The sequence below is a fragment of the Hyperolius riggenbachi genome, chromosome 10, assembly GCF_040937935.1.
Source record: "Hyperolius riggenbachi isolate aHypRig1 chromosome 10, aHypRig1.pri, whole genome shotgun sequence".
NCBI classification, from domain to species: Eukaryota; Metazoa; Chordata; class Amphibia; order Anura; family Hyperoliidae; genus Hyperolius; species Hyperolius riggenbachi.
In genome coordinates, this window is record NC_090655.1 from 250,641,114 (window position 1) to 250,666,197 (window position 25,084).

General features: G+C 45.4%; 1 protein-coding gene and 1 pseudogene across 1 annotated transcript in view; one reads left to right on the plus strand and one right to left on the minus strand.

Annotated features, from left to right (window-relative positions):
• Positions 1 to 25,084, minus strand: part of LOC137537090 (zinc finger protein 84-like) — a 99,591-nt pseudogene that overhangs the window by 42,757 nt on the left and 31,750 nt on the right.
• The window catches only part of LOC137535252 (zinc finger protein 585A-like), a 201,856-nt gene that overhangs the window by 1,906 nt on the left and 174,866 nt on the right, over positions 1 to 25,084 (plus strand). The gene's annotated exons all lie outside the window — the stretch shown is intronic.

Below are 25,084 nucleotides of genomic sequence, written 5' to 3' on the forward strand. Positions count from 1 at the left end.
CCGGCCCGCTGCCCACATTTTTGGGGGGAGAAGAGAGGCAGAAGGAGGGGACCCAGGTGAGGGAGGGGGGGATATTTCCCCCTCCCCGCCGCTATCCCTGCTGTCACCCCTCCTCCTAGCGCTGCTCTTCCCCTCCTTAGTCAGGTGTAGGGGGGTCGTGGCGACACCCCCCTGGCTGACTGGTACCCGGTGCGCCCCGCCGCCCTGCGCCCTTAGGTAGGAACGCCACTGCATATACTCCTTTGCTTGCTCACACACATAATCCTACAATAAGATAGACAGGAATATATAATCGTAGTGTTAGGAATTGCTTAGTTCTGTAACCCGCAAGGCATACCATAAGGCTTTGCAATGCTTAGCAGCTGTTCAGACACCATGTTGTTCAGACGCGTCCATATTAGTTTAGGAACACATAAGTCTTTAATATAAGTCTATAAGAACATACTATACGATCACCTTAAGCCCTGATATTAAAGGTAGTTTTGAAAGAAGCTCTTTCCTGTAGCACAAACCACAATGTCTATGTTTGTCTTTATCTGACTGTAACATCTCCAACAAAAAGCCCCTACCGACCCATGCATCCTGTCAACAGTTCACTTCACACCTTTTAGAACTTCTTGTAACCAAGCGATTTTGCAGAAATAAGAAATATAGGTAGGGTTGAGCCGAAATTTTTGAAATTTCGCGTTACTATAATTACGCATGCGAAATTTGCTATTACGATGCAAAATTATGGTAGCGTAATTGCCATTAAAATCGTAATTGAAAATACTGTAAGCGTAATTTTCAACGCGTAATTTCGCGTTACGCTCATAACATAATTTCGCGTTAAACCATAACGTAATTTCGCGTTAAACCATACCTTAATTTCGCATTTCTTCGTAATTTCGCAAATTTCGTAATTACTTGTTAGCTATAAAAAATTACTTGTTCGCATTAGCCAATCAGAAGCGAATCAGCGGTAGGCAGACGAACGCTAACAAATTTTCGCATATAAACGCTTTTTCGCGTTAAATAATGTAAAAACTAAGCATGCACAGTTCAAGGGTGTAAACTACGCTTACAAACGTTTGCATGCAAGGCAAACATAATTTCGCGATACCCACCGTAACGCGAAAATGACACTAAAATTAACGCTTACAGTAATATGAACTATCGCGAAATTACGTTATGTAACTACGCTTACAAACAGTTGCATGCAAGGCAAACGTAATTTCGCGATACCCACTGTAATGCGAAAATTATGCGAAAATTACGCTTACGCGGAATTTTGTAAAATCCTTCTTCATTACGATTATGTACTTATGGCCATAATCGTAATTACACTAATTACGCGAAATTTCGCGAAATCGTAATTAAGTCATTACGCTCATCTCTAAATTTAGGTACTTTTTTGTCATGACGTATAAGATTTCTGTATACTTTTCTATGCATGTGCCATCTTGTGGTTTGAGTCTATATATACCACTCCCTTTTTATATTAACCACTTGAGGACCGCCCCCAGCCGATGGGCGGCGGCAAAGACTGGGCCCAAACGACCGCAATACGCCCATCGGCGGGGGCGGCTGCGGGAGTGGTTATGCGGCGATCGCGTCATTCGTGACGCGATCAGCCGCCGGGGACTGGCTCCGCCCACCGCTCGTAGTAACCCGCCGGCCGTTCGGAAGCGCCGGCGGGTTACTAGCACCCGGATCGCCGCATGTACATAGTATAATAGGCTTTGTAATGTATACAAAGCCTATTATACTGGCTGCCTCCTGCCCTGGTGGTCCCAGTGTCCGAGGGACCACCAGGGCAGGCTGCAGCCACCCTAGTCTGCACCAAAGCACACTGATTTCCCCCCCCTGCCCCCTGATCGCCCACAGCACCCCTCAGACCCCCCCCTGCCCACCCCCTAGACCACTGTTTGCACCCAGTCACCCCCCTAATCACCCATCAATCACTCCCTGTCACTATCTGTCAACGCTATTTTTTTTTTTATCCCCCCCCTGCCCACTGCCCCCTCCTGATCACCCCCCACCCCTCAGATTCTCCCCAGACCCCCCCCCCCCCGTGTACTGTATGCATCTATCCCCCCTGATCACCTGTCAATCACCTGTCAATCACCCGTCAATCACCCGTCAATCACCCGTCAATCACCCCCTGTCACTGCTACCCATCAATCAGCCCCTAACCTGCCCCTTGCGGGCAATCTGATCACCCACCCACACCAATAGATCGCCCGCAGATCCGACATCAGATCACCTCCCAAGTGCAGTGTTTACATCTCTTCTCTCCTCTAAACACCCACTAATTACCCATCAATCACCCATCAATCACCCCCTATCACCACCTGTCACTGTTACCCATCAGATTAGACCCTAATCTACCCCTTGCGGGCACCCAATCACCCGCCCACACGCTCAGATTGCCCTCAGACCCCCCTTTATCAATTCGCCAGTGCAATATTTACATCTGTTATTCCCTGTAATAACCCACTGATCACCTGTCAATCACCTATCAATCACCCCCTGTCACTGCCACCCATCAATCACCCCCTGTCACTGCCACCCATCAATCAGCCCCTAACCTGCCCCTTGAAGGGCAATCTGATCACCCACCCACACCAATAGATCGCCCGCAGATCCGACATCAGATCACCTCCCAAATCCATCGTTTACATCTATTCTCTCCTCTAAACACCCACTAATTACCCATCAATCACCCCCTATCACCACCTGTCACTGTTACCCATCAGATTAGACCCTAATCTGCCCCTTGCGGGCACCCAATCACCCGCCCACACGCTCAGATTGCCCTCAGACCCCCCTTTATCAATTCGCCAGTGCAATATTTACATCTGTTATTCCCTGTAATAACCCACTGATCACCTGTCAATCACCTGTCAATCACCCCCTGTCACTGCCACCCATCAATCACCCCCTGTCACTGCCACCCATCAATCAGCCCCTAACCTGCCCCTTGCGGGCAATCTGATCACCCACCCACACCAATAGATCGCCCGCAGATCCGACATCAGATCACCTCCCAAGTGCAGTGTTTACATCTCTTCTCTCCTCTAAACACCCACTAATTACCCATCAATCACCCCCTATCACCACCTGTCACTGTTATCCATCAGATTAGACCCTAATCTGCCCCTTGCGGGCACCCAATCACCCGCCCACACACTCAGATTGCCCTCAGACCCCCCCTTATCAATTCGCCAGTGCAATATTTACATCTGTTATTCCCTGTAATAACCCACTGATCATCTGTCAATCACCTATCAATCACCCCCTGTCACTGCCACCCATCAATCACCCCCTGTCACTGCCACCCATCAATCAGCCCCTAACTTGCCCCTTGTGGGCAATCTGATCACCCACCCACACCAATAGATCGCCCGCAGATCCGACATCAGATCACCTCCCAAGTGCAGTGTTTACATCTCTTCTCTCCTCTAAACACCCACTAATTACCCATCAATCACCCCCTATCACCACCTGTCACGGTTACCCATCAGATTAGACCCTAATCTGCCCCTTGCGGGCACCCAATCACCCGCCCACACCTCAGAACGTCCTCAGACCCCAGCCCTGATCACCTCGCTAGTGCATTGCTTGCATTTATTTTCCCCCTCTAATCACACCTTGAGACACCCATCAATCACCTCCTGTCACCCCCTAGCACACCTACCCATCAGATCAGGCCCTAATTTGCCCCGTGTGGGCTCCTGATCACTCGGCCAAACCCTCAGATCCCCCTCAGACCCCCTTCCGATCACCTCCCCAGTGCATTGATTGCATCTATTTTCCCCTCTAACCGCCCCCTGAGACACCCATCAATCACCTCCTGTCACCCCCCTAGCACTCCTATCCATCAGATCAGGCCCAAAACATCCTGTCATCTAAGAGGCCACCCTGCTTATGACCGGTTCCACAAAATTTGCCCCCCTCATAGACCACCTGTCATCAAAATTTGCAGATGCTTATACCCCTGATCAGTCATTTTGAGAAATTTGGTTTCCAGACTACTCACAGTTTTGGGCCCGTAAAATGCCAGGGCAGTATAGGAACCCCACAAGTGACCCCATTTTAGAAAGAAGACACCCCAAGGTATTCTGTTAGGTGTATGATGAGTTCATAGAAGATTTTATTTTTTGTCAAAAGTTAGTGGAAATTGGATTTTTATTGTTTTTTTCACAAAGTGTCATTTTTCACTAACTTGTGACAAAAAATAAAATCTTCTATGAACTCACCATACCACTAACGGAATACCTTGGGGTGTCTTCTTTCTAAAATGGGGTCACTTGTGGGGTTCCTATACTGCCCTGGCATTTTAGGGGCCCTAAACCGTGAGGAGTAGTCTAGAAAACAAATGCCTCAAAATGACCTGTGAATAGGACGTTGGGCCCCTTAGCGCACCTAGGCTGCAAAAAAGTGTCACACATGTGGTATCGCCATACTCAGGAGAAGTAGTATAATGTGTTTTGGGGTGTATTTTTACACATACCCATGCTGGGTGGGAGAAATCTCTCTGTAAATGGACAATTGTGTGTAAAAAAAATGTGTCATTTACAGAGATATTTCTCCCACCCAGCATGGTTATATGTAAAAATACACCACAAAACACATTATACTACTTCTTCTGAGTACGGCGATACCACATGTGTGACACTTTTTTGCAGCCTAACTGTGCTAAGGGGCCCAAAGTCCAATGAGTACCTTTAGGATTTCACAGGTCATTTTGAGACATTTGGGTTCAAGACTACTCCTCACGGTTTAGGGCCCCTAAAATGCCAGGGCAGTATAGGAACTCCACAAGTGACCCCATTTTAGAAAGAAGACACCCCAAGGTATTCTGTTAGGTGTATGATGAGTTCATAGAAGATTTTATTTTTTGTCACAAGTTAGCGGAAATTGATATGTATTGTTTTTTTTTTCACAAAGTGTCATTTTCCGCTAACTTGTGACAAAAAAAAAATCTTCTATGAACTCACCATACTCCTAACAGAATACCTTGGGGTGTCTTCTTTCTAAAATGGGGTCACTTGTGGGGTTCCTATACTGCCCTGGCATTTTAGGGGCCCTAAACCGTGAGCAGTAGTCTAGAATCCAAATGCCTCAAAATGACCTGTGAATAGGACGTTAGGCCCCTTAGCAGGGCCGGATTACCGACCAGGCAACAAAAGCAGTCGCTTGGGGCCCCATTCAGAGTCAAAGGGGCCCCATCAGCACATAAACCAGCCCTCGCCATCCTGTCAGCGGTGGCTGGATGGTATAATGGTTAAAGGGACTCCGAGCAGTGCAGTAACTATGGAAAGATGCATATCATTTTAAAGCTCTCTTTCTCCTCTTTCCAATGATATATAAATGGCCGCCCTATGCCTTTTAGTTTTCGCTATTTTCGCGATCGAAATCGCGGCCACAGGATGACTTTTCTCCCAAGTCGGCAGCTTGATTCAGCACAATGCAATGAAATATAAGGAACCCAGGGGGATATAATTACAAACATCATGCTGGTAGGTGTGAGGATGTAATTAATTAGTTGTGGGTATGCTTAAAGGCATACCCACAGGCACTGCTCGGAGTCCCTTTAAGGGATCTGCCTCTGACACAGGAGACCAGGGTTCGAATCTCGTCTCTGCCTGTTCAGTAAGCCAGCACCTATTCAGTAGGAGACCTTAGGCAAGTCTCTCTAACACTGCTACTGCCTATAGGGCGCGTCCTAGTGGCTGCAGGCTGCTTTGAGTCCGCCAGGAGAAAAGCGCGATATAAATGTTATTTTTCTTGTCTTGTCAAATGATGCCGTGTGCTGCTGATTGTCTTCAGAGCCAGGCTCTCCTCCTAGGTCCCCCTCCTGCTACTGTGCGCTCTGCCGCTGCCCACTCTGCCCTCCCTTCCCACAGAGAACCACAGCTGCAGCAAGAATGATAGCAGCAGATGGCAAACGCTCACTCACCTATCCATGATCCAAGCGATAGAGATCCCGTCATCTGAAACCCATCTGTCTCTTGTACAGTGCAGCCGCTTGCTCTGAACTTCCTGATTCTTAGATCAGACAGGAAGTAGGAAGTAGTAATAGTAGTAGCAACAGAGCGGCAGCACTCTAGAGGAGACAGATGGGCTTCGGATGACGGGACCTCTATTGCTTGGATCAGGTGAATGTGAGTCATCTGGTGCTGTCATTCTCCCCCGCTGCGGCTGCCTTCTCTGCTGGACTACCGTATTCACTGGGATGGAGGCTGTCTAGTTTGGGAGGAAATTGGTTGTTCGGTGGTGGGGGTGGTTATGTAATTCTGTCTGGGGAAGGGCTTCCGGTTTGGTGGTGTCTAGAGCTTTCTGCTATTGCCAGGCTGGACATGCAGGGGGAAAGTGCTGCTGCTGTGATATCTGGCGCCCTCTTCACAGGGGTGCCCCAGCCCCTGAGCGCAAATGTCCCAGCCATTCATCTCTCACTCTGCATTTTGCCGCTGCTATTCCCTGCATTGTGCACCCACAGAGGAAAGCGGGCTGTTGCCCATAGCAACCAGTAGCTCGGCTGCCCCGGTGTGTGCGGCATGTTGCTGTGCAGCTGCATCTTCTGATTCTATTACGACATGATGGGGGGCCCAAATCAGTTACTTTGCTTAGGGCCCCATTTAGCCTTAATCCGGCTCTGCCCCTTAGCGCACCTAGGTTGCAAAAAAGTGTCACACATGTGGTATCGCCGTACTCAGAAGAAGTAGTATATTGTGTTTTGGGGTGTATTTTTACACATACCCATGCTGGGTGGGAGAAATATCTCTGTAAAAGGACAATTGTGTGTAAAAAAAATCAAACAATTGTCATTTACAGAGATATTTCTCCCACCCAGCATGGGTATGTGTAAAAATACACCCCAAAACACATTATACTACTTCTCCTGAGTACGGCGGTACCACATGTGTGGCACTTTTTTGCACCCTAAGTGCGCTAAGAGGCCCAAAGTCCAATGAGTACCTTTAGGATTTCACAGGTCATTTTGCGACATTTGGTTTCAAGACTACTCCTCACGGTTTAGGGCCCCTAAAATGCCAGGGCAGTATAGGAACCCCACAAATGACCCCATTTTAGAAAGAAGACACCCCAAGGTATTCCGTTAGGAGTATGGTGAGTTCATAGAAGATTTTATTTTTTGTCACAAGTTAGCGGAAAATGACACTTTGTGAAAAAAAACAATTAAAATCAATTTCCGCTAACTTGTGACAAAAAAAAAAATCTTCTATGAACTCACCATCCTCCTAACGGAATACCTTGGGGTGTCTTCTTTCTAAAATGGGGTAATTTGTGGGGTTCCTATACTGTCCTGGCATTTTAGGGGCCCTAAAGCGTGAGGAGTAGTCTTGAAACGAAATTTCTCAAAATGACCTGTGAAATCCTAAAGGTACTCATTGAACTTTGGGCCCCTTAGCGCAGTTAGGGTGCAAAAAAGTGCCACACATGTGGTATCGCCGTACTCAGGAGAAGTAGTATAATGTGTTTTGGGGTGTATTTTTCCACATACCCATGCTGAGTGGGAGAAATATCTCTATAAATAGACAATTGTGTGTAAAAAAAATAAAACAATTGTCATTTACGGAGATATTTCTCCCACCCAGCATGGGTATGTGTAAAAATACACCCCAAAACACATTATACTACTTCTCCTGAGTACGGCAATACCACATGTGTGGCACTTTTTTGCAGCCTAACTGCGCTAAGGGGCCAAAAGTCCAATGAGCATCTTTAGGCTTTACAGGGGTGCTTACAATTAGGCACCCTCCAAAATGCCAGGACAGTGAACACACCCCACAAATGACCCCATTTTGGAAAGTAGACACTTCAAGGTATTCAGAGAGGAGCATAGTGAGTCCGTGGCAGATTTCATTTTTTTTGTCGCAAGTTAGAAGAAATGGAAACTTTTTTTTTTTCTTTTTTTTGTCAGAAAGTGTCATTTTCCGCTAACTTGTGACAAAAAATAAAATCTTCTATGAACTCACCATGCCTCTCACTGAATACTTTGGGATGTCTTCTTTCCAAAATGGGGTCATTTGGGGGGTATTTGTACTATCCTGGAATTTTAGCCCCTCATGAAACCTGACAGGTGCGCAGAAAAGTCAGAGATGCTTGAAAATGGGAAAATTCACTTTTGGCACCATAGTTTGTAAACGCTATAACTTTTACCCAATCCAATAAATATACACTGAATGGTTTTTTTTTATCAAAGACATGTAGCAGAATAACTTTCGCGCTCAAATGTATAGGAAATTTTACTTTATTTGAAAAATGTCAGCACAGCAAGTTAAAAAAGTCATTTTTTTGCCAAAATTCATGTCTTTTTTGATGAATATAATAAAAACAAAAACTCGCAGCAGCAATCAAATAGCAGCAAAAGAAAGCTGTATTAGTGACAAGAAAAGGAGGTAAAATTCATTTAGGTGGTAGGTTGTATGACCGAGCAATAAACCGTGAAAGCTGCAGTGGTCTGAATGGAGAAAAAGGCTCTGGTCCTTAAGGGGCGAAAAGACTGTGGTCCTGAAGTGGTTAAAGCATTCTGACTATGACATACATGAACTCCCTTGTCCGTGTATTATTTCATGTAGTCGGAATCCATTGGCATGCCAATTGTTGATCAAATTATTTGACTATTCAGAGTGATAATCAATTTTAAAGTTATTCTTTAATTGTTTTAAGTTAAGTTACGCTTACAGTTTGGTGCCGTGACTCGGATCGCAACTTAACTTAAAACAATTAAAGAATAACTTTAAAATTGATTATCACTCTGAATAGTCAAATAATTGGAGCAACAATTGGCATGCCAATGGATTCCGACTACATGCAATAATAATACACGGATCAGGAATGTGCGCACTTCAAGCCACTCTCTCTTATACACCATGATGTTAAAATATACACACAAAAAAGAAGAAAAATACACAAAAATTCTATCAAACAGGCTACAGAGTAATTCAAAATGTCCTTCTGAAACAACAAATAGGATTCATTAAAAATAAACATATTAAAGATAACATCTATACAGCAATACATTTGATGTATAGATGCAAAACGAGAGGAGCACTACTGGTTGTGGTGGATGCAGAAAAAGCCTTTGACCGCCTTTCTAGAGAATTGATTTTTGCTACCTTAGAAAAATTTAGTCTAGGATCTGTGTTTATCGGAAAAAATAAAAAATGATGTAACAACCAAAGTGTGATTGTAAACAATTTTATAAACAGCATTTTCACAATTGCAAATGGAGTTAGACAGGATTGTTTACTATCCTCCTGACTACTTAACCTCATTATTGAAGCAATTATTCAATCAATTCAACAGGACAGTGATATTAAAGGGGTAAAAACAAAAAAGGAATAGATTAAAATCCATGCATATGCAGATGACCCGCTTCTGACCCTAACCGACACGATTAAATCCATTACAAAAGGCCAGGAACAATTTGATACCTTCTCTAGCTATTTAAACTTTAAACTTAATAGTGAAAAATGGTAATACATAATCTAGGATTCTCCCCTATGACAGAAGTCGAACATAAACAAAACAACTGTCAGGCCTGTAGGGATATCCACTCACAAATCAGCTCCAATGCCCCAATCTACCTCCACACGCTTCACCCTATGTGGCACGTCCCCGCTTGAACGAGAGGTGAGAGACAACACCTACCTGACTTCGGTTACACCCAGGCCTTTAGTGTGCAAGGTATTGGAGCTGAATGCAGGGTGAGTGAATAAACTTCCAGGCCAAACAAGGATTCAGAGTTAGCAAAGTCCAGAAACAGTCCAGGGTCATACACGGGTAAACAAATATATCGCAGTACAGGAGGGCTAAGCAGGAGAGAGGTCAAGAATGGATCCGAGGTCAAACCAGGCAGCAGACAAGAAAGGTCCAATAACAAGCAGAGGTCGAAGTCCAGATAGTCCAATGTAACAAGAGCAGGAACACAGAGCAACCAGCAAGCTAGAGCTAGAAGCTATCACGAGCAATGACAGGAAGCACTCAGCAGGTTTTAATACAACATGCCACCAATCAGTGGCTGGCCACATGCACACAACAGCTAATCACACGCAGGCATCAATCAGTGGAGATGTCGCGAACCTCCGATTTTTGGATCGCAAACCCAGTTCGCTAACTTTCGCGGAAGGTTCGGTTCGCGCGAACTTTCGTGAACCGCAATAGACTTCAATGGGGAGGCGAACTTTGAAAACTGGAAACACTCATGCTGGCCAGAAAAGTGATGGAAAACATGTTTCAAGGGGTCTAACACCTGGAGGGGGGCATGGCGGAGTGGGATACATGCCAAAAGTCCCGGGGAAAAATCTGGATTTGATGCAAAGCAGCGTTTTAAGGGCAGCAATCACATTGAATTCTAAATTGCAGGCCTAAAGTGCTTTCAAACATCTTGCATGTGTATACATCAATCAGGGAGTGTAATTAGAGTATTGGTTCACACTGACACACCAAACTCACTGTGTAACGCACCGCAAACGGCTGTTTGCATAGTGACGGCCGTGCTGGACTGGTGCGCAACATGGCCAGAGTGCAGGCCGTGGCGGTTTTCCAGCCCATATGGTTGCCGGGCTGTGGTAGCTCAATGATAGAACAACAGTGACTGTCCAGCTGATCAAATTTGGTCTGACCACAATCAAGCAACGACCTTATTATCTTTGGTGTGCCACCCCCACCCGAGACACTCATATAGCCAGCGGTCATTGCTTCATTGTGATACGCAAGCCCCTTCACCGCGGCAAGGTAATGATCACGAAGGGGAATGGGCACATATACATGCCTTTTGTTTTGTTGTTGCAGCGCCCGCAGTGCAGCCAGAAAAATTAGGCAGGCATGTACACGCACCAGAAAAATTAGTTTATAGTTGTTTAGCGAACACCATCACTTATTTGACTTCATATACTTCAATATACTGTCCATATTCTTGCATTAATACCAGCAGCACCTCCACCATAAACACCCACTAGTGGTCAGACTCACCGGATGTATTGGCCACTATTAGACTGGCCAATCATGCACAATTCTAGGAATCCTAGGTGCCTCAGGAACCTGGCGCAGATTGCTGCTCTGTATCGTAATCCTTTTTGTGTTGCAATACCTCAAAGAAAAGGTCTCACATAGCGTAATATTGTCTCCTTAAAATTGCTTTTATTATAAAATTACACTCACATGTCCAAATGATTATACTGCGCACAGAGTTTTTCTCACGGGCTCTCCCACGCTGCCAGGCTGGGCATACTTTGTGGACTCCACTGCCATCTGACCCCCACTGGCTCCACTCACGGGGCGCTTCTCTTGTCCTGTACGTCCGCCTCCGCTCTATCGATTTCGATACTCTCTTGTAACTCATCAGGGGCACGGAAGTCGGACGCTAACCAGGATGTATTTATATTCACGTGTTGCGGCTTACTCGCCGCTCCCCTTTTCCCATCCACAGCGCTGATGCGCTCCAATTGGCCAGACTTCGTGATGTCACGTAAGTCATGGCACTCCAGTTGGGCCTCACCACATGACGCTATACGCGTCATACTCCCGGCATGCTCTGCCTACTCTATTCCTATTGGCTTACGTCATCTGTGTTTTTGACTGGCTGAAGCGCGAGTACACTGCGCGCTCCTGTAAACATACTACTCATCCTCCTTCTCACCATCTATCTGCATCCCAACATAGCGGGGGGAAACTCTGTTTACAATATATATCTATACACTAAGAATGATAAAATGAATTCCCCAAAAAAACCCTTATCTCACACTTTATCCCCACATGTTAATAATATATAAAACCTATTATGCAAAACTTTATTCCATTGAGCACTACTATGTAATTTCACCATATTGGTCTAGATGCATGATATCATACTTATTATACACATTGGCATCTTGCTCACATTTAGTCCATATCATTATGAATTACCATAATTTTTTTTTATTTTAATTTAAAACCTATTATGCAGAGCTTTATTCCATAGAGCACTCCTAAACACTTCAACATTAAAATCCATATCCAGGGTAATCATTCATATAGCATCTACCCATATCACATGATCAATTATCAGCAATGAAACAATTCAAATCTAAATCCACATTATGTCCTCCAGGTTGGAGGCTTCCCATACTATAGATCCACCGGGTCTCTTTTCTAGAGATGTGCCTAACCCTATCGCACCCCCTCCACCCATATGTGACTTTTTCGAGCCCACAAAATTGTAACCCCCTTGGGTCACATCCATGGTGCACCCTAAAATGTTCAGATATACTGTGTCCACTGACCCCCTTCTTAATATTCCGGATGTGCTCTTGCACCCTTTTCTTAAGAGCTCTGGTGGTTCTCCCCACATATTGATTACCACTGGTACACCATAACAAATAAACCACCCCTACAGTATTGCAGGTAATATTTTGCATGATTTTAAACCTGGCCTGGTTTGTAAATGACACCACCTCATCAGTTCTAATACCATTAGCTTCCTCACATGCCTGACATCCCCTACAAGGAAAAAAACCCTTCTGACTCCAAAATGGAGTTGTCGTTTTCACCAGTCCTTCCACCAGACGCGGTGCCAATATCTGCCTAAGGTTTGGCGATCTTCTGTATATAAATTGTGGCTTGTCTGGTAACACTCACTGTAATGTCCTGTCCTCCTTCAATATATGCCAGTGCCTTTTCACAATAGACTCCATCTGTCTATGCTGACAGGAATACTCAATTATAAACGGTACCCTATACTCCTGTAACCCCCCTCCCCTCCCTCCTTTTATCAAACTATCCCTATTTTTTCTGCCCCACTTCAATGACTTCAGCATATAATTGTTCCTCCCCAAAAACCTATCTACCAACTTCTGTGACTGTGCCATATAATCCTTAATGTTTGTGCAATTCCTTCGCAATCTTGTATGCAGAAAAAGACTGGCACCACAAAAATAGAAAAAGTAAAAATTAGCTCTTTATTAATCAGTCATTAAATGACAGCATGGTCAAAAGTAGGCTCTGGCGGCGACAGCCCGGTGTTTCGAGCTGCTATAGCACTTTCGCAAGCCGTTCAGCCTACTAATCTAACAACAATGAACACACACTTATATACAAGTCTATACCTCAATTAGCCAATCATTTCAAAATCAAAGGCGCCAATCAAAGTGCAGGAAAGCATGGACGGACCTGATGGGGAACAGGTAACAAGTGACATCATCAAAACATACCTCCTGATCAGCTGACCTGGGATGGCCCATCTCGGCACGGCATGGAATAATGTTTTCTGTAAACGGAAACCCGGTGTGCACTAGTACAATAGGTCACATGCGCCAATGAGGGCCAGCTCTGCCCACCCTCCAATCGCATCTCAACAGAGGGACTCATGGTACGCGACGTCATGACTAGACACTAAACAAGGCCGACGCCACCCGTCCTCCAATCGCATCATCACAAGGTGAATGCGTACAAAGGGATGCATAGTACACGTTGTCATGGCACAACTCCTCCCACCTGCCGCCATGGTAACAATAAACAAAAACACTGATCGCCGTGTCTAAAAGGCATAGCTGGGTGGGCATCACATCCACCCAACAGCCCCAATAATAGATTAAAAATTCTCACCATGCCGCAATGTTCCTCCCACTGACAGCGTTCAGGAACTAAAATGAAAAAAGAAAAAGTCACAATTTTTCTTAAAAGGTTACACAAAAATTCTTGTATCCACTTCGCAATCTTGTGAATTGTCCCCTAGGGACTGCTTTCAACCATTGTGGATGGTGACAACTGTCCATAGACATATACCCATTCCTATCTGTGCTCTTGAAAAAAAGTTTGTGTGATTAAGATCCCTTCATGTTTTTCTATCTCTATATCCAAAAAGTGAACAGTGTGATAATCACTTTCCACCTCCAACTTAATATTCAGTTGATTGCTAATAATTTCATTAATGAACTCATCCAATTGTGATACACTTCCCTCCCAAACTATAAACAAATCATTGATAAACCGATGCCACATTGATATATTCCCCCCCTGTGCCCATTTATCCAACACCTATGCTTCCCACTGCCCCATAAACAGATTAGCCAGTGATGGTGCAAACCCCGCCCCCATAGCACATCCTTTAATTTGGATGTAAAAACTCCCCCTATACCAAAAATAATTCCTACTCAAAGCAAATGTGAGCAACTCAATAACAAATTCCACCTGCTGAGTATCCAATCCTCCCTCCTCCTCAAAGCTTGCCCTCACCGCTGCCAAGGCAGGCCCATGAGGGATATTAGTGTAAAGGCTAGCCACGTCTGCCGTGACCATTAGGCTATTTTCATTTATATTCTTTCCTTCCAGGATGCACAACATGTGTTTCGTGTCCTTTACTACATACGGCAACCGCTGTACCAACGGCTGCAAAAAATTGTCGATATATTGCCCAAGTCTATGGGTTATGGACCCTATACCGCTGATTATAGGGCGACCAGGGGGGGCAGTGGTGCTCTTGTGAATTTTGGGTATTTTCAAATTCCTTATCATCGACTATCCCCTTATCCAATCCTCCCCTCAGAATCTTCCTCAATTCTTCCTTGAATGTTTTTGTAGGGTCCCCCCTTAATTTGCAATATGTGGTGGTATCCCTCACCAACCTATCTAACTCAGTCCTATATTGTTCCTTATTGAGCACCACTACCCCCCCCCCCCCCACCCTTGTCAGACGGTCTAATTACTAATCCTTTCTCCTCCAATATACCTTTCGCCACTGCCAAAGTATTATCTCTTTTCTTCTCCTCTATATTTTGTAGGTCCCTTTCCACTAGTCTTTTGAAGACTTCAACACAATTACCATTTGTCCCATCCTGAGAGTTAAAGGTTGATTTATTATGCATCCCAGTATGTAAATATTGACTCACCGGGTTCACTCTAGTCACTGGGCCTTCCTTGTTCAAAAATATTTTTTAATATTCAAAGTCCTGGCATATTTTTGAAGATCTATATATGTCTGAAACTTGTTCATTGGTTTCATAGGGGCATGTTTTAATCCCTTGTCTAATAATTTCAACTCCTGCCTACTCAAATCTGTTCCACTGATGTTAAAAATACCCTCCCCTGCTGGTTTCTTCTTCTCTTGTACCCTGTGCCCTGCTCGTACCCCCCTTCTGGTACCCTTTTTCTGTTGTCCCTTGGGGATGTGAACTCCTCGTAGTAGTCCTTCCTGTATCTGTTCTCCCCCGGTCTGTACTGGCGATGACCCCCCTCCAAAAAAGGCTGATATCGGGTTTCTTGTTCTATAGGACCATACCTATTATAAACTGGCACATTGTATGTGGGTCTCATATCTAACCTGTCATTGGCCCTTCCCGGGTCCTCATACCTAGCATGACCACCATTCATGGGTTGCTGATCCCTACCCTCTCTGTCTCCTCTCCCATCCCTTGGGGAAAACCCCTCCCCCCTGGGTATCTCCTGGGCAACGGTCTTAAATTATACCTGCCCTGATTCTGCATTGCACCATCCTGCACCCTGTCTATATTAGCACTATCCGGCTTACGAACCACCTGTGGATTTGCTGTCTGAACCTGAGTTTCAATCCCCCTACTTACCTCTTCTGCAGAGTCCTTCTTATCTTTATTGTTCAAAGCCTGCCATTTATACGCTGATTGTTTTTTGTGTATTTCCCAATCACGATTAAATTGTTTTTGTTTATCATGGATTGTTGTTTTTTGATGATGTATAAGGGAATTACATGTTCTCTGTGATAATTTTACATACTGTTCGTCATCCTTAAAAGATTCCAACTCACTCTTAATGGTTTCTACCTCCCCCCCTAATCTCTCTAATCGGGCAGTCTTTCTCTTTATCAGAAGCTTCAGTATACCATCACCACATTTCTCCAAATATTCCCGCCACTCTTTATTATTACTCTCATTATCCTCCCCATCATCAGGTACCACATCCCATCTATATCTCGTTGGGGTTATTCCTTTGGATATATATTTATTCAAGGTTGCAATGTCCCACCAAGTATTTTGTTCCTTTATAAGGACCTGCTCCAATTTCCTAAATGAACTATCCAAGTTCTGGTTAACATTATCACTAGCATTCTCTTTCACCCTGAATATTTCATCCAAATCTACTGTTCTGTGTGACCGGTACTCAAACACATCCATTTCGACCATTGGAAAATCGATCAGTACCCTCAACTCTGCCCACGGTATATATTGTTTGTGCCTCAATGGCTCTGCATATACTAAAAACTGATTCCGCACCCAGATGAAGTATATAAAAAATAAAAATACACTAAAAATAATAAAAATAATAAAAATATAAAATCATGCACATTGCTCATATGGACATAGATGATAATTCAAACATATCAACATTGCTATGCAGCTTCTCAAAAAACCTTACAAAGATTGAAAACACAATATCAAAGCGCTATAGCCAATAATATCCCATAGGGTGCGCTACCACCAGGCTCAGGCAAAACCTTTTTCAAATCAGTTTATAGTTGTTTAGCGCACACCATCACTTATTTGACTTCATATACTTCAATATACTGTCCATATTCTTGCATTAATACCAGCAGCACCTCCACCATAAACACCCACTAGTGATCAGACTCACCGGATGTATTGGCCACTATTAGACTGGCCAATCATGCACAATTCCAGGAATCCTAGGTGCCTCAGGAACCTGGCGCAGATTGCTGCTCTGTATCGTAATCCTTTTTGTGTTGCAATACCTCAAAGAAAAGGTCTCACATAGCGTAATACTGTCTCCTTAAAATTGCTTTTATTATAAAATTACACTCACATGTCCAAATGATTATACTGCACACAGAGTTTTTCTCACAGGCTCTCCCCCGCTGCCAGGCTGGGCATACTTTGTGGACTCCACTGCCGTCCGACCCCCACTGGCTCCACTAACGGGGCGCCTCTCTTGTCCGCCCTATCGATTTCGTTACTCTCTTGTAACTCATCAGGGGCACGGAAGTCGGACGCTAACCAGGATGTATTTATATTCACGAAAAATTAGCATAGCAGCTGCTAGCAGCGGCCTTCAAAATTCAGGAATCTGCCTAGAGTCCTGGACCCTGTTGGTGGTGGCGGAGAAGGCAAGCGGCCTGCGGGCAGAGATGCTGTGTGTGGGAACTGACTTAGTCTTCGGGTGGGCAGTAGCCCTCCGGGATCCATGCCTCATTCATTTTGATAAAGGTGACGTTCTGAACACTTTTGTGACTTAGGCGACTTCTCTTCTCAGTGACAATGCCTCCAGCTGCACTGAAGGTCCTTTCTGACAGGACGCTTGTGGCAGGGCAAGAGAGAAGTTGGATGGCAAATTGGGACAGCTCTGGCCACAGGTCAAGACTGCGCACCCAGTAGTCCAAGGGTTCATCATCGCTGCTCGCAGTGTCTACATCCACAGTTAAGGCCAGGTAGTCGGCTACCTGCCGGTCCAAGCGTTGGTGGAGGGTGGATCCCGAAGGGCTACGGCGAGGCGTTGGACTAAAGAATGTCCGCATGTCCGACATCACCATGAGATCGCTGGAGCGTCCTGTCCTTGCCTGCGTGGACATGGGAGGAGGATTACAGGAAGTGGTACCTTTGCGTTGTGGTGTGACATAACCCTAAAATGCATTGTAAAGCATACTTGCAAGTTTGTTCTGCAAGTGCTACATCCTTTCCGCCTTCTGTTGAGTTGGTAACAGGTCCGCCACTTTGTGCCTGTACCGAGGGTCTAGTTACATGGTCATCCAGTACAGGTCAGGACATTCCCCTTGAGTTTTTTGATACAGGGGTCCCTCAACAGGCTGGACAACATGAAAGAGGCCATCTGCACAAAGTCGGATCCAGACGCACTATCCATCTCCTCTTGCTCTTCCTGAAGTGAAGTCCTCTTCCTCCCCCCAGCCACAAACAATACCATGGGAGTGTGGAGCAGCACAAGCCCCCTGTGACGGCTGCTGCGGTTGTTCTTCTGCCGCCGCCTCTTCCTCCTCCACAGAAACACCTTTCTCATCATCTGAGTCTGACTCCTCTTCTTCCCCACACGACTCCTCTTTTTCCTCCTCCTCCCCCCTCTGTGCTGCCGCAGGTGTTGAGGAAACCTCTGGTTCGGATGAAAATTGCTCCCACAGCTCCTCCTGTCGTAACTGTTTTTCTTCATGCTCCTCCACAGCTTTATCCGCCACTCTACGCACGGCACGCTCCAGGAAGTAAGCGTAGGGGATCAAGTCGCTGATGGTGCCTTCAGTGCGACTCACCAGGTTGGTCACCTCCTCGAACTGCCGCATGATCCTGCATGCATTTCGCATCAGTGTCTAGTTGTTGGGCCACAACATCCCCATCTTCCCAGATTGTGTCCTTCTACTATAATTGTACAGGTACTGGGTGACGGCTTTCTCCTGGTCTAGCAGGCGAGAGAACATGAGCAAGGTTGAATTTCAGCGAGTCGGGCTATCACATATCAAGCGTCTCACCGGCAAGTTGTTTCTCCACTGAATGTCCGCAAAGCGTGCCATGGCCGTGTAAGACTGCCTGAAATGCCCACACAACTTCCTGGACTGCTTCAGGACATCTTCTAAGCCTGGGTATTTTGACACAAATCTTTTAACGACCAGATTCAGCACATGTGCCATGCAAGGTACATGTGTCAGCTTTCCCAAATTCTAAGCGGAAAGGAGATTGCTGCCGTTGTCACACACCACGTTGCCGATCTCCAGCTGGTGCGGGGTCAGCTATTGCTCCACCTCTTTGTTAAGAGCAGCCAGAAGAGCTGGTCCAGTTTGACTGTCCGCTTTGAGGCAAGACATAAAATGGCGTGACACCGTCGTACCTGGCATGCAGCGTAGGCTCTGGGGAGATGGGGCTGTGTAGCTGGAGAGGAGGAGATGGCAGAACCACTAGAACTGCCACTCAGCCAAGGAGGAGGAGGAGGATGACAGCGAAGAGGATGTAGCAGGAGGAGAAGGAGAGGAGGTGGCAGGAGGCCTGCCTGCAAGCCGTGGAGGTGTCACAAGTTGGTCGGCCGCACAGCCACGTACTCCCTGCTTGCCATCGGTCACCAGGTTGACCCAATAGGCTGTGTACGTAATGTAGCGGCCCTGCCCGTGCTTGGCAGACCAGGCATCCGTGGTCAGGTGGACCCTTGACCCAACGCTCTTCAACAGAGATGACACCACTTGCCTCTCAACTGCACGGTACAGTTTGGGTATGGCATTTTTTGAAAAATAATTGCGGCCTAGTATCTTCCACTGCGGTGTCCCAATGGCCAAAAATTTACGGAAAGCCTCAGACTCCACCAGCTTTTATGGTAATAGCTGGCGAGCTAATAGTTCCGCCACGCCAGCTGTCAGACGCCGGGCAAGAGGGTGATTGGCAGAAATTGGCTTCTTCCGCTCAAAGACTTCCTTCACAGACACCTGGCTGCTGTGGGCAGAGGAGCAGGAAGCGCTCAAGGGCAGAGGCAGTGTGGAGGAGGGTGGCTGTGAAGGTGCAAGGGAGAAAGCGGCTGAAGATGATGCACGTGAAGGAGGAAGAGGAGGCGGAGGGTGTCTTGTCTTTTGGGTGCTGCTTTTCCTCAGGTGTTCTTGCCATAGCTGTTTGTGCCTTTTCTCCAGGTGCCTTCGTAAGGCACTTGTCCCTACGTGAGTGTTGGCCTTTCCACGGCTCAATTTTTTTGAGGCAGAGACAACAGATGGCTTTGCTCCGATCTGAGACACACACGTGAAAAAATTTCCAAACCGCTGAGCCCCCCTGGGGTGATGCCACTATGGTGGCATCAGCAGCTGACGTTGAAGGGCATGTTGGCTGGCTGTCCATAGCTGGCGATACATGGCACCGGACACTGCCCCCAGCTGTTTCTGAGGACGAGCTCCTTCTTTCATGGACTCGTCTCCTCCTACTCCTCTCTGACTTCTCCTCTGAACTGTCCCTCTGGTCACTTCCTTTATAGGGAACATACGTGGCATCCGTATAATTGTCATCATAATCCTCCGGCCCAGCTTCGCTTTCCTCAGACACCTCCAAAACTGCACCAACACCAGGTACTTCATCAACCCCCTCCTCACACGTTACGTCCATACTATTGCCACCTAACTCAGATGTATGAGGTGGTGTAACTTGCTTAGCGCCTTCATCTTGTTGTAGCAGTATTGGCTATGAATCAGTGATTTCCACACCAAATAACTCCTGTGAAGTGTCAAATGCAGCAGATGTGGTGCTTGTAGTAGTGCTGGTGGCTGCGGGAGATGAGGTGTTCTGTGTTAAATAGTCAAACACGTCCTGACAATCTTGGGAAGTGATGGCATGTGCCTTCTTCTGAGCACTGTACTTTGGGCCAGGGCCGCACGAAATCACATCAACATGACCTCACACAGACCTGCCGGTGCCAGGTGGCCTTCCTCTGGTTCTGCCTCTACCTCTTCCTCTACCTGCTTTGTCCATTTTGTCCATCTCGGGGGGATGCTAGGTATGTGCAGTGAGGTGGGTTCACTGAACACAAAAGGTAGGTATATGCAGTGAGGGGGTTCACTGAACACAAAAGATAGGTATATGCAGTGAGGTGGGTTCACTGAACACAAAATGTAGTTAGATGCAGTGAGGTGGCTTCACTGAACACAAAAGGTAGTTATATGCAGTGAGGTGGGTTCACTGAACACAAAATGTAGTTAGATGCAGTGAGGTGGTTTCACTCAACACAGAAGGTAGTTATATGCAGTGAGGTGGGTTCACTCAACACAAAAGGTAGTTATATGCAGTGAGGTGGGTTCATTGAACACAAAATGTAGTTAGACTTAGATGCAGTGATGTGGGTTCACTCAACACAAAAGGTAGGTATATGCAGTGAGGTGGGTTCACTGAACACAAAATTTAGTTAGATGCAGTGAGGTGGGTTCACTGAACACAAAAGGTAGGTATATGCAGTGAGGTGGGTTCACTCAACACAACAGCTAGGTATATGCAGTGAGGTGGGTTCACTGAACACAAAAGGTAGTTATATGCAGTGAGGTGGGTTCACTCAACACAAAATGTAGTTAGATGCAGTGAGGTGGGTTCACTGAACACAAGAGGTAGTTATATGCAGTGAGGTGGGTTCACTGAACACAAAAGGTAGTTAGATGCAGTGAGGTGGGTTCACTGAACACAAAAGGTAGTTATATGCAGTGAGGTGGGTTCACTGAACACAAAAGGTAGGTATATGCAGTGAGCTGGGTTCACTCAACACAACAGCCAGGTATATGCAGTGAGATGGGTTCACTGAACACAAAATGTAGTTAGATGCAGTGAGGTGGGTTCACTGAACACAAAATGTAGTTAGATGCAGTGAGGTGGATTCTCTCAACACAAAATGTAGTTAGATGCAGTGAGGTGGGTTCATTCAACACAACAGCTAGGTATATGCAGTGAGGTGGGTTCACTGAACACAAAAGGTAGGTATATGCAGTGAGGCGGGTTCACTGAACACAAAAGGTAATTATATGCAGTGAGGTGAGTTTACTGAACACAAAAGGTAGTTATATGCAGTGAGGTGGGTTCACTCAACACAACAGCTAGGTATATGCAGTGAGGAGGGTTCACTGAACACAAAAGGTAGGTCGATGCAGTGAGGTGGGTTCACTGAACACAAAAGGTAGTTATATGCAGTGAGATGGGTTCACTGAACACAAAAGGTAGTTATATGCAGTGAGGTGGGTTCACTCAACACAAAATGTAGTTAGATGCAGTGAGGTGGGTTCACTCAACACAAAATGTAGTTAGATGCAGTGAGGTGGAATCACTGAACACAAAAGGTAGTTATATGCAGTGAGGTGGGTTCACTGAACACAAAAGGAAGTTATATGCAGTGAGGTGGGTTCACTAAACACAACAGCTAGGTATATGCAGTGAGGTGGGTTCACTAAACACAAAAGGTAGGTATATGCAGTGAGGTGGGTTCGCTGAACACAAAAGGTAGTTATATGCAGTGAGGTGGGTTCACTGAACACAAAAGGTAGTTATATGCAGCTAGGTGGGTTCACTCAACACAACAGCTAGGTATATGCAGTGAGGTGGGTTCACTGAACACAAAAGGTAGGTAGATGCAGTGAGGTGGGTTCACTTAATACAATAGCTAGGTAGATGCAGTGAGGTGGGTTCACTCAACACAAAGGTAGGTATATGCAGTGATGAGGTGGGTTAACTAAACACAACAGGTACTGGGTATATGCAGTACTGGGTATTACAATGTGCAGCTCTCTGTCACACACACAGGTAGTCACTGAATGTGCTGGGCCGCTGGCAGTGGCACACACACAGTATGAATTATCAAGGCTGTGTATACAACACAAGGGTCAGTGGGACACACAGAATAAAAAAAATAGATCACAAGAACAGGATTAGCTCTGAAAAGAGCTGTTGTGGGGTGCTATTACAGCAATAAGATTCAGCCAGGAGCAAGCTAAGAAGCCAAGAGCCCAACTAATCTTTCCCTAGGAGAAACAATCTGCAGCAGCTCGCCCTACTCTATTGCAGCCACACGAGTGAGTGTAATTGCCGGCGGAGCCTGCCTTATATAAGGGGGGTAGTGGCTCCAGGGCTGAGTGTAGCATGATTGGCTATAATGTGCCTGCTGACTGTGATGTAGAGGGTCAAAGTTGACTCTCATAGAGCATTGTGGGGCAAATCGAACTGCCGGGAAAGTTTGCCTTCGCCAGCGAAGGCAAATCACCTGAAGTTCGCCTGGAACCGTTCGCCGGCGAACCGTTCGGGCCATCTCTATTAATCAGCTGACAGTGAGATCAGCTGATGCAGATGACCACAACAGGTCAGCTTACCCACCCAGTACTGACCAGCAAACCCCCCCCCCCCCCCCCAGCACGTAGTTCCAGAATTGGCACAAAATGTTTCAAAATTTCATATGGAGCAAAGCTAAACATAGATTCAGCTGCAAGTTTGCTTAAGGAAGGAGAGAGGCGGGTGGATTGGCTGCACCAAATGTTTTTAACTACTATATATACTATATGAGTTCGCATCTGACTAGAGTTTTGGACTGGAAGCTCAAAACCTCCTCCAAGCAACCCAACCAAATATGGCCATGGCTGGAGGAGGAGGTATGCAACTTCAAATCTGTGTTCTCCTGGGTTCCAAATAATATCTACAGACTCTATTCTTCATCCACCCATCCTCTAGTCAGGCCAACATTAAAAATCCTGCTCTGGGTGGTTAAAGGCACAGAGAAACTGGCCTCTCCCTGCCTTCCCCCCCGGGATAACTATATCGTTTGATAAGAACAATCTAAATATCAAGACCCAGCATCAAGGGTGATCATACTTTAGGCATCCCCAGTATTTTAAAGAACCCTAAACAGGATGAAGTATGGTGCTTTATTCAAGTAAGAAGTTTACAAAAAATTGACCCTAGAAATAAGGACACACAAGAGGATTTAATCATTCTTGAAAAACATATTTTATTAAATAAGAAAATTAGATAAACCACTCTCTAGAATATATGAACTTCTAAGGTATACTGAAAACGTTACTAGTCTTCCACCTTACTGTGAAAAATGGGAAAAAGATCTAGAGTCAAACCTTAAAGAGGGATGGACGCAAATATGGTCCAACATTTGGACAGTTCATAATACAAGGTTATAATTGATAAGAGTTTAAAACAATTGCCAGATGGGATAATATGCCTATTATGATTCAGAAATTTCCCAAAGTGCCAGGTATTGGAGGTGTGGACAGGAGGGTGGGAATGTGCTGCACATATGGTGGTCTTGTGTCACAGTTAAAAAAAATTGGGGATAACATATCTACCTTTGACAAAAATGTATTAGAGGAAGACTTTGTTCTCACAGCACATGATGCGATCCTTAGCTGCGCTGAAAATAACAAAAGTATTAGAAAGTCTCTAATTAAAGAAATCAGAACGATTGTTGCTAAAAATATGATAATCAATAACTGGGAGCTCCAATCCTCCGGCTCTGAATGAACGGATCACCAGTATGGATGTCCTTTGTGATAATGAGATGTTTGTCCACTGTAATCCCGGATATGATTGTTCCAACACAGCATATAAGATCTGGAGGCAACTTACAGAAAACATTAGATAAGAATTGTAAACAGGCCTCCCGGATAAGAAAGGGCAATGTTTACTTTATTGCATGAAGAGGTGACTTTACTGAGACAGGGGATGAACATGCAAGGAAGGGAATATGAATGGGGGTTAGGATGTTGTAAGGGAAGTAAGAGGATGGTAGTCTAGTGTGCGTCCTCTGTGTGATAACTGTTGTTATGACTGGTTATGCGCACGTGTGGGATGGGATCAGCTGAAGTAACTAGCTGTACCAAAAAGATGTATGATATTGCAATAGGTTTGGTGAGCTTCAAGTGTGGAGATGAATGTGGAGGATTGATGAGGTATGACTTTAATAACACTATTGATAACGCAAATTATTATTCAGACCTGTAGCAGCCTAATAAGTTAAATATTCCCACTGGTAGAATTTATCTAAACATCATGGTGGAATAAAACGATGATGTTAGTACATGTGATTCCCCCTGCTGTGCTCCTCTGTGCTGTGTTTCTGTGTTGGCTGCTTTCTTTTTTTCTTCTTTTCTTTTTTTCTCTTTTTTTAGGGTAGTTTTCCTTTTCCTATTGCTGTAGGAGTCACGCCGGTGTGTACTTTGATGTACTGGCCCCTTCATGGGGTGGCCACAGAACGTGGGTTCCGGTGAATATGCCTGCGTGGATGTATGGTTTGTGGCTGATTGTTTCGTGGTGGAGTTGGGATCACCTTTTTGCTTCGACACCAGCAACTTCTTAGAGTTGCACCTCACAGACTGTGAGATAACTTGACTCTCAACACAGCAAGCATTATAGGAGATAGACCGTTCTCAGGCATCTTCAAATTCCAAGTTGTTTATTCAGTAAACAGATATACAGATACTCATCTCTACATGTCGTTACGTCTTAGCGAAGCAGATTCTTGCGTTGCTTTACAGCTTCGTGATTACATTCCTGGTCCTCTTATGTCTACACTAAGTTACGTCTAAACTAAGTATATACAGCATACATTATATCAGCTTACAGAAGTAAAGGAAAATAATTAGGGGTTCCAGTCAGCAGATAGAGAGCAT